The sequence below is a fragment of the Pristis pectinata genome, chromosome 13 (assembly GCF_009764475.1).
Source record: "Pristis pectinata isolate sPriPec2 chromosome 13, sPriPec2.1.pri, whole genome shotgun sequence".
Lineage (NCBI taxonomy): Eukaryota > Metazoa > Chordata > Chondrichthyes > Rhinopristiformes > Pristidae > Pristis > Pristis pectinata.
In genome coordinates this window covers 53,885,223-53,894,503 of record NC_067417.1, presented here as the reverse complement: position 1 = coordinate 53,894,503, position 9,281 = coordinate 53,885,223, and the positions used below count along the sequence as shown (strand labels likewise).

The 9,281-nt window shown below is 46.1% G+C and overlaps 3 non-coding genes across 3 annotated transcripts; 2 read left to right on the top strand and 1 right to left on the bottom strand.

Annotated features, from left to right (window-relative positions):
• Positions 1-841: 841 nt before the first annotated feature.
• trnal-uag (transfer RNA leucine (anticodon UAG)) lies at positions 842-923 on the top strand. Its single transcript has one exon. It is a non-coding gene; the product is annotated as a tRNA-Leu (tRNA).
• Positions 924-2,863: 1,940 nt separating this feature from the next.
• Positions 2,864-2,936, top strand: trnav-uac (transfer RNA valine (anticodon UAC)). Its single transcript has one exon. It is a non-coding gene; the product is annotated as a tRNA-Val (tRNA).
• Positions 2,937-8,916: 5,980 nt separating this feature from the next.
• On the bottom strand, positions 8,917-8,989 carry trnav-aac (transfer RNA valine (anticodon AAC)). Its single transcript has one exon. It is a non-coding gene; the product is annotated as a tRNA-Val (tRNA).
• Positions 8,990-9,281: the final 292 nt, after the last annotated feature.

The window sequence follows — 9,281 nt, the reverse complement described above, 5'->3', positions numbered from 1 at the left end:
CATTTCGTGAGGAAACATGCACTTTAAACATTTCTGCAGCAAAAAAAAATAACAACCTGCCGTCCCACCATTTCATCAGAACCGGCTTCGTTCTGATCATCTTTTCCTGATGTTGAAATCCATTGACTGACCTGCGGAGCTCTAGTGGCGTAATCGGTTAGCGCGTAGTAGTTCAATGGTTGTTCGCGATGGTGAAATGACGTGGCTGTGAGTTCGAGCCTCACCAGGAGCACGTGTGGTTTTGGTGGTTGTTTCCTGTGCGACGAAATGACGACTAAAATAAGATGTTACTTTTCATTTCCGTCCGTGTAAGATATCCTGTTGATTGTCAGTGTTTAAATTAGAAACGCTGCAAAGCTCCACTTCTGTCGGTCTTAACAAAAGAGTGTTTACAATCGCAGCTGAAGTGACCATTCCTTCATCACGTGCTTGACCTGTTTCCGGAAAAAGCTTCAACAAACGCCGGCAGAAGGCACGGAAGTAATGAAATCATCTCATATCCGTCGAACTCTGGAGGGTTGAAACACAGTCTGCTTCATCGCTGGTCATTTGACCATTCCTCTGTTACGGGACTCATCGTGATTGCTTGCATAAGAAATGTGTTCAATGCACAACCGAATTTAGAGAGGAACAAAACCCCATCTTTCAATCCAAAGTGACACGGACAACCTTACAGTGCCGATACATTTCTGCTCTCTCTCTTCCCTCTCCCTCACCGTTCGTCTCTCACTGTCCCTTCTCGCAGTGTTCATTTTGTTTCTCGAAGTGAGCTTTCATGCATTAAGTGTAAAGTGCAGACTCGAACGCAATGAATTGGATATCATATGTTACGCTGATCGGTGGTAGTGTGGCCGAGTTGTCGAAGGCGCTGGATTTAGGCTCCAGTCTCTGAGAGGACGTGGGTTCGAATCCCAGCACTGCCAAGCTTCCAATTTTCTCCTGTGCTTTTCGATAAGCTGCTCGCTGGGCGGACAGTCACAGCCAACTTTCTCCAATCTGACGTTGGAATCGAAATCCTCAGTCCCCTTGATCTTTCCAGTAAACCTGTTCTACTTCCAACTCAGCACACATGTTGCCACTTAATTGCATTCAGTTTGTCAAGTGTAGCCCCGTTAATGTGCTGGAAGTCATTTCTCAGATCTTGCTACTGCTCTCGGCACAACTTATTATCCACATTACCAACATATTGAATGGCGCTCGCTTACTTAAAGCCACTCGATGATTTCATTCATAAACGTAGCTAATGAGACTGGGTAATGAGGTCAATTTATCTGCCCTCCATCATTCAACCCTCTTTAAGGCATTGAAGAGAAATGTTATTAAAATCGCTCAACTTTGATGCATTTAGCTCTGCATTAAACAGAGACATTTCCACTTTTAATTCACCCTTTGTTTCATTCTCACATTTCCGTATCTTTCTCCTTTCTTAAACGCCTGATCTGTATCCTCGGTCAAATGTTCCGTCTTTTAAGGGAAATGTGAAAAGATAAATTGCTGCCAATGTCCAGCGGTCCAGTGGGCGGCTTTCATCAGCTTTCGGAATGAGAAACAAAACAATAATAAAGCGGTGCACTGACCTGGTCAGCGCAAAGTGACAGCAAGATAGTCATAACTCCATCTCAATGCTCCATAGGAATTTCTCTGTTGAAGGTGACATTTCAGATATTACGAAAAAAAACGAAAAAGGGTTGCAAGTTTTACAGCTGATCAGCGACACCGTGTGAAGTGGGATGTGTCAACCAATGGCGAGCGTCGCTGAGTTCCGCAGCCACGGCGCCGCAAATTCTGTGAGGACAAATAGAAAACTCAGTTTTCAAGATGCGGGTGTGAGTTGAACTCGCGGACCTCTCCAGGTCAGTGCTGCTGCCGTTGCAACTCAAGGTGAGCGCAACGAAGCAGTGTGTCAACTGGGCGACGAGCGATCTACAAGTGGGAAATGCCTTTGTTACTTTACAGATTGAAAGTTAGAAACCCGCATTGGGGACGATTCCGTTCCTGGACAGAACTAAAAATTAGTTCTCACTTGTCCCATGTGATCAATTTTATGATCAGCTTCACCAAGTCCTCTTTGAAGAAAGGACCGCTCCGCCCATTCTGCTGACATACTGAGCTTTGCAACAAGTTTCCTTTTCGAATCTGTGAGTATTCGACTGCGGTTTTGATCCGACAGGCACGGTTCTGGTGCAACATGAACAACTTTCTGCTCCCCGTAGAAACGCTGGGTCGCATTGCGAAATGTGTCACGGGAAACGGCATGTTTCCTTTGCCACAGGTAGCCTAATTATCCACTATTTAATGCCCCTGGTGCGTAGCTGAGGGCTTGAGGCTGGAAGAAATTGATTGAAATGTGGAAAATAAAATGGGATTAATGAAAGCTCAGTGTGATTGTGCGTCTGACGGTCAGTGCGGACTCTCTGGGTCGGAAGGTCGGTTGTCATGCCCCATGACTCGAAGACTCGAAGGCCCAATAACTCACTCGGAGGTCGTCGTCCACAAATTTATCTGTCACATGTCCCAGTTACGTCCTTCCATTTACGTTGTGGCCGAGGTGAGGGGAAGTGAAGTGAATATCTGAGACTGACAACAAGCTAATCTGTGGAACGAAATGTCACCGGAGTTATGCGGAGGTGTGGACGGTCATCCTGAGGAGACTGATGGAAGCCAGAGTGACAAAGATGTTGCATTTCCCTGTGTTATTTATATAGCACAGTGCACATACCCTGACTGAAAGAGGAGAGCAATGATGGGTAGGACTTTGTGTTTGTTGCTTGGGGTAGAAGAGGCTTTAATTCCGGGGATACAAAATCCCCTGTCAATGCTCAGCAGCGCGGCAAAGTAGATGAAGTGTTAGACGCCTTCCGTGGTTTCGGTGGTGTAGTGGTTATCACGTTCACCTTACACGCGACAGGTCCCCAGTTCAATCCTGGGCGGAAACACTGTTGATTTGTTTTGTGGTCCAGATTTTGCCGAATCACGTGACACTCGGCCTTCACATGAGGATTTACACCAGCTGCCTAAAATTCTTGCTGCACGTGTGAAGAGAGACAGAATGGATGCAAACACGTGAGGCTGGAAAAATCGACCGTGACAGGACTCGAACCTTTAATCCTCTGATTTGCATGAACCACCTAAGGCAGAGGCTTTATCCAACAGGCCATACAGTTTATTCTTTTTCAGGAACAGAGGAAAAAGCATAAGAATGTTGCTGGGGATTAGGTACTGCCAGAAAGTTAGAAGAAGATGGGACGTGCATTTCTGGCACAGAGGGGATTCCCCTGTTTGAAGTGTTTCGATAAGTAGAATGTGTTCGCGACGGAACTAAGATAATTCGCAGACGGTGCGCAGTATTCATCACGGCTCAGAATTTCGAAGCATCACGTTGCCTGTCTCGTCCCATCCAGCTGACAGACAAAATGTGCTCATCCTTTCTCGGTGAGAAGCCTGCAGTGAGCTATTTCAGGGTCGAAACTAATTGTAAGTGGACCGGACTACTTGAGGCAGATATCACCTTCCCTTCTCTGCGGGTCATCTGAAGCACCACATGCTTCCCCTCATTTGCATCTCCAGTGTTATGACGATGATGTACTCAGGCACATGTTCACAACATCACGAGAAATAACACATTGCATGCGCCCGAGACTCTATAATTGGCTCGTTATCACCCTGGTTCACTTATTCCTAATTTAGAACGGTCGTTCTAAATCACCCACTATTACACTATCACCAGATGAGCGACAAGGTTTGACAATTAAAATGAATGTGAACTTGTTGAATCTCTGAAATTCTCTGGCTCCGATATCGGCAGAGACTGGACCATTAAATATTTCCAATGCATCGAAACAGTTCGCCCGGTGTTCTGATCGTTCTCTTCCAGTGTTGCTCGCGTTGGGCGAGTCCTTGTCGCGTAAAAGTAAGGTCTTCAATTTGCAAACTACATTTCATTCACGTGATTGTGGCCCAATTATTATCTGATGTTATGATCAGGTCATCTGCACATTCACGTGGAGCCTGTCGGTCCTTCGGCGGGGCTCATTTGCTGCATCACCCATTTCGATATTCGCGCAACGCTTGTGGTTGCAGGAACAACATCCGGGCATTCAAAGTCGATGCAGGTAAAGCTGGCAAATTCCTCCGATATTGACACATCCATCCTCCGGCCCTGAATTCACAAACGTCGGAGACGGTCCCAAGTCATTTGAAATGAATAAAAAAGAACAACGACGATGCAAGAAGCAGTGAGCATGGAAACCATTCGGCCCTCCGGCCCCATCACTGATTCATTGTCACAGATGGTACTTCACCCCATCCATTCCCTGTTCACTCCCACACACCCCGACTTCTTTCGTGTCTCTAACTGCATTGGTCTGACTCGACAGTACATTCAAACGGAATTTCTATGACTCTGGAAGACCTCAAACGATTTAACATCTACAATATTCCCTGGTTCCGAGCTCAAAACGCTTGAATGAAATCACGACGAGGATGGGATTCGAACTCTTTGTGAAAAGCACAATGGCTTAATAGTCCATCGCTTTAACCTCTCGGACACTTCGACCGTTCTTAACTCTCGCCAATTGATGCGATATTCTCTTATGTCCCACACGATTATTCACCTGATCTATGTTATATGTCATCAACGTTTTTTGACCCTCTTTAAAATCATTATAATCTTTCCCAATCCAAAGGCCGATCAGATCTTTGCTTGAAAATTCGTGACCATTGCAATCAATCCAATAAAGTCGATGCTTACTCCTATCAGGCATGGTTTAAACACTTTTCCTTTGTGCCTTTGTGCTTTGTAACTTATGCGTTATATTTTGAAATATAAACCACAAAGCACGGATTTTAATGTCGGTTGCCAAACTTACCCAGACAAACTGTTACTCCTTTTGGCAGATCCTCCTTTGCAAAATTCGCTGTTAGGTCAGCTTCAACCTTCCTTTTCTCGGCCAACGAAACCTCCAATCCAGATGAGGTTCTTATTCCAGGTTGCAGGGAAATGTTAAAGATCTTGAGACCGCCCTTCTCAGAATTGTGCAATGCAGTTTATATTGTCCCTCTTTCTGCTTTCTGTTTCAGTGAATAACGTCGCATTTCTCGTTATATCTACAGACAGAGGATTGGCTGACAGGCAGAATTCAGAGAGTGGGGGATAAGGGGGCCCTTTTCAGGATGACTGCTGGTGACTAGTGAAGTTCGGCAGGGATCAAAGTTGCCACGAAGATTTTTCACTTTATATAGAAATAATCTGATTGAAGCAACTACTGACATTGTATCCAAGTCTGCAGCGAATACAAAGATAAGTACAGAAACCAGTACGTCGCAGAGGCATGAAGTCTGCAGAAGGACTTGTACAGATTAAAATAGTAGACAAAGAAGTGGCAGATGGAGTACAGCGCATGGATTTGTGAGGTAATGCACTTCCGTAATAAAGGTGCAAAATATTTTTTAAATCGGGTGAAAATTCAGAAATAAGCGTGACTTGGGAGTTCCAGTTTAGGATTTCCTCAAAGTTAATTTGCAGATTGAGTCGGTAGTAAAGAAGGCAAATACAATGTTTTCATTCATTTCGAGGGGACCAGAACATAAAACCAAGGATGTACTGCTGGTGTTATCGAAGGTGGTGTTCCGATGGCATTTGGAATATTGTGACCAATTCTGGGCCCCGTATCCAAGGAAGCATGTGCTAGCCCTGGACAGTTTCCAGAGGAGGTTCACGAGAATGATCCCAGCAATGCTAGGCTTAACATATGAGAAGTGACTGATGTCTGTGGATCTGTACTCGATGGAGTTCAAAAGGATGAGGGGGTTCTCATTGACACCTACCAGATACTGAAGGGCCTCGGTAGAGTGTTTGTGGATAGGACGTTTACATCGTTAGTCCAGTCCAGGATACGAGGGCACAGCCTCACAATTATGGGTCGTCCCTTTAAAACTGAGCTGCGTCGGATTTTCTTCAGCCAGTGGGTGGCGCATCCATGGAATTTGTTGCCACAGAATGTGGTGTAGGCCAGGTCAATGGTTGCATTTTAGGCAGAGATGTATGGGTACTTTATTGGTAAGGGAGGTAAGGGTTTCGGGGAGAAGCCGGGTGAATGCCACTGGAAACATGAGCCATGATTGAATTGCTGAGCAGAATCGATGGGCCGCATGGCCTAATTGTCCTTCCATACATCTGATGGATTAACATCCACCTACGACGGCGATGACCTTTCTGCTTTGCTGAGTTCTTCGAGCATTTTGTGTGTGTTACTCCAGATTCCAGCATTTATAGAATTTCTTGTGATTTATGTATATGCATCTTTGCTAAGTTCATGATCAGGGTCAGCATCACCCTTATTTCTGCCGGTCAATGAAGCCTTCAATCCAGATGTGATTCTAATTCTAGGTTGCAGATAAATGTTGAAGAACTTGAGACCGTCGGTCTGAGAACTATGCAATGCAGTTTTTTGTCCCTCGTTCTGCCCTCCGTTAAAGCGCATTACGTCACACTTCTCATTCTAAACTTCCACCTTCCACTTCAGTGACCGTTCTTCCCTCCTGTCCACGTCTCCTTCCAGTCTGTTGTTTTGTCCTCACTTAAAATCAATCTCACCCTGTTAATTTAAACTGAGTTAATTATTCAAGTACCTCCTTCGTCTTTCCGTTCCTTGAAGTCAACGCCCACCATCAACTAGCTTGCTCTATTCGCGGTCAGTTTCACATTGCACCATCATCGCTTTGGATACTGGACACTCCCACCCCATCCACACTCTCACAGCTCCTCCGGTTTATTTGTTTTTTTCACACGTCGCCATTCCCAATATTCACCAGCAGTCATTGCCGACCTCAGGGACAGAAAACATCCAGACTCCATTTCCTTTGCAGGAGGTCCCCTTCGTTTCGCCAGAGGAGTCTGGAAGCTGAACCATCAGAAACTCTGGCCTGTGCTGAAAGGATATGAGTCCATGGGGTCTGTCCGCTGACAATCAAAGGCAGCAAAACACGTCCTGCTGTAAACAAAAGTAAGGTACGGTTTTCATACTGCAGAGAAAGATAGAGTCCGCCCTTGACCTACTGCATTCTAAATTCTGTGTGAGAAAATAATGGAAGGCAGCGAGAGTGTTGTCTGAGAGTCAGGGGAACGAGAAGGCAGAGAGAGAAGCGAAGTGAGAGAATGACCAGGATAACGAGAGGGACAGCGACGGGGAAGGAAAACAATTACTGAGCGAGGGACAAAACTTATCGAACAGAAATAAGAGAGGTAATGAGGGAGAGAGGGTCAGTGAGAGGAAAGTGACGGGGACGTTCAGGGAACAAAATTAAATAAACAGGAATCCGCCTTTCAGTCCCACGTGTCTAATCCGTTATTCAGCAAGATCGTGACTAAAATTTCGCCTCAACACCATTTCCTCGCCAACCACTTGCCTCTCCAAAAATCGTGCATTATATCGACGTCAAGTATTAACTATGTCGCTGACTGAGAGGGACAGGGTTCGATAATTTTTAATGAGAGACCTTACAGGAGAACAGCGGTGATCACACGGAGAGAGAAACGAACAGAGATCTGCAGACAAGGAGTCCAAGTGTGAAAGATTTAGACAGAGACATGGCGAAAGATACGCAGTTACAGTCACAGAAAGACGGGGATATCCGGGTAAAATGCAAGCCAGATCCGAGTCGTTCGGCCCCGTTTCTTGTGAACCCCCCCCCCCCCACCCCCCTCCGGCCTGGGAATATGAGCGGAATCAGCTTCTTTCAAGATGCAATAATATTGTTGATGTTTTCAGCAAGGATATTGAGCAGCTGTTGTAAAGCTTTATGGAAACGACGGGAATCGCACTCTCCTCACAGCCCGGAGGCAAAGTTGGAATATTGCTTATACGCAAGATCGAAGGAGGGATATTCCGCGTGTGCAACGGACCTGACACTCGCTACACTGCCGAAACCACGGCAAACGTCACTGGCACACGCCGCCGAGTCCTCACTACACTCCGCGATGACAAGGGGCTTCTGCATGTCCATGAAATACGACTTCTGCTGCCCAAGCAGTAAACACTGGCCGATCATCCCGCTCTCTTTCAGCAGGGAAATGTACACAGTGATGTGGAAATAAGGCAGGAAAAATGCAAACATCAGCGTCAGTCTGTGTCCCATCTTTCTCTTCAGGATGACTCTCCACACCTCTCGGATAGTACGGTGGTGTCTCCGAGGTCACTGCTCGGAGATCAGCCTGTCGCCCGGCTCCCACACTCTTCTCACTTCTCTTCATTCTGGCCACGACATCAGTGGAAAGGCTCATCGGGAACAAATGATGATGGAGTTACAGACCACGTGATTCCCAGCGTGTGTAGGAACGGCCGCAGCACAAAAAAGCATTTTGCACTTCAAAGTTCTATCTGTATGAAAAATAAAGCGAGTCATGGAGTGAGCGGAGAACAGGAAGTTGTGCTGTCGAGGTCGCCCTGAGGCCGTTACATTAAAAAACAGCTGTGCGGAAATGAGAACGTTACGAACAGGAAGTTGTTGCAATCTCAGCACGACAAAAACATCTTCGGAGAGAACCGTTTTCTGATAAAGTCTCACTTAAAGCAAGTCCGAAAGAAGAAAGACACGGAGCACATGAAAACTAATTCACTGTAACTTCAGATCGGGTGTGGAACGGTTCCCGATACAGGGGCCAGCGACCAATGTGAACAGTTTCCGTTCAGGTGCGTACACCGGGAACAACGGGGGCGGCAGATCGAAGGTAACGGCTTTCCCCATGTTCAATATACGGTGGGATACGTTAATGTCTCAGGATGTGTGCAGTGAAACAGCGGGCACGTGGTTAAGGGCTGCTTTGGGTTGTGGTTAGACCAACAGCTGCATTTACTTGAATAAACGTCCGGTTGTGTCCCTTTACTGTTTCTTGATTTCAACAAAAAGATTTCAGAATGTTTCTGCCTGGTATCGAACCAGGGACCCTTCGCGTGTTAGGCGAAAGTGATAACCACTACACTACAGAAACGCTTTTCACTGTTTATCACGGCCCGCAGCAACAGATCCGAACAGCCCAATGTTTAACGCACTCTGCCAGATAACTGCTTGGTTTTGTCGCAGGAGAATGATGGTTGAAATATCCGAATTTAGAACCATTCCCGCTGTCAATAAAAGATTGAATCCATTGGGAGAGTTCAGTCGTCGTCAACATTTATGGTATTCCGCCGCAATTGCAAGTGCCTCCCGATGAACCAAGGCCAGGGGTTTGAACTGCCCCACACATTTGACAGTCTGCATGTGGTCTCTGGAGATTTCCTATC